The following is a 1,155-nucleotide window of genomic DNA, read 5'->3' on the forward strand; positions in this document are numbered from 1 at the left end:
CAGCTCCCTCAGCTGCTCCTCATCAGACTTGTGCTCCAGACCCTTCCCCAGCTCTGTTGCCCTTCCTGGTCTTGTTCCAATATCTCAATGTTCTTCTTGTAGTGAGTGGCCCAAAATTGAACACAGGACTCAAGGTGTGCCCTCACCACTGCCCAGTACAGAGGGACAATCACTTTCCTAGTCCTGCTGGGCATACTGTTGGCTCAAAAAAACTTTGTCACTCTTTGTGAATCTGCGTGTCATCCATGCCAAGGAGCCATGCTAATCTTCCCTGTATTGTTCCAAATTTTTGTGTATGTACTACCAAAGTGAAATATCCAATACTATCATTACGTTCAATGCTGTGGAGAGCCGAACCACAGAGATACCAGCCATTGTAAATAGCTATAAAAAAAGGACTTGTTGCATGCACATTTGCAACATGTTCCTATGTAATTTTACTGCTTCCAGTCCTTTTTCTCTGGGAAACACCAAATACCATTTGAACAGGCAAAGGAACATAAAGTTAACCTGACTGATCTGACCTACAAGGCCATTTGAGTTGTGCTAAGAGATTAGAAATCAGCTCTATTTTTTTTTTCCTGGTAGACCTTTAACCAAGGAGAAAAGCCCACCCAGGCATGAAGGGGTGATTCATGGATTCTGAAGCCAGAAAGGACCACTTAGTACCATTTAATCTCTAGCCACAGGACCTATATTATTGGTTTTCCCTAGGGGGTCCTTAGACGGGGGGAAAGCTGATGGCCCAGTGGTGGCTGCCAGCCCCTCTAGTCTCTTCCAGCTGCTGCAAGGTGAGAGGCTGAGTGTGGCTATGGGAAGGGTGCTGGATGAGAATAGCCGTGGTCAGACTCTTGCAGGATGGGAAATGGGCTTGAGGTTATGCAAAAGAGTGGGCCAACACCAGGACCCATGTGTCAGGAGTGCCCAGCTCCCCATCTCACTGCCCCCTCTCTAACTTCCTCTCCCCACAGCTGCTCTAGCCCCTCAATCCTCTATAGGATAAAAATCCCTGTAGGATATCCTATAGGATACAAACAATCTCCTCAGCTCTATTCCTCTTCACTCACTTCTCCAGGGCTTACTCTGGCACCACCTTGGCTCCCTGTTAAAACTTTGCCTAATGTCAAAGATTGGGCTTCTCCTCTGCATCCATTT

The 1,155-nt window shown here is 47.0% G+C and overlaps 1 non-coding gene across 1 annotated transcript; it reads right to left on the minus strand.

Moving 5' to 3' along the window:
- Positions 1-207: 207 nt before the first annotated feature.
- On the minus strand, positions 208-317 carry LOC131569270 (U6 spliceosomal RNA). Its single transcript, XR_009275778.1, has one exon. It is a non-coding gene; the product is annotated as a U6 spliceosomal RNA (small nuclear RNA).
- Between the last annotated feature and the right edge of the window lie 838 nt (positions 318-1,155).

This window comes from Ammospiza caudacuta, chromosome 1 (assembly GCF_027887145.1).
Source record: "Ammospiza caudacuta isolate bAmmCau1 chromosome 1, bAmmCau1.pri, whole genome shotgun sequence".
Taxonomy (NCBI): domain Eukaryota; kingdom Metazoa; phylum Chordata; class Aves; order Passeriformes; family Passerellidae; genus Ammospiza; species Ammospiza caudacuta.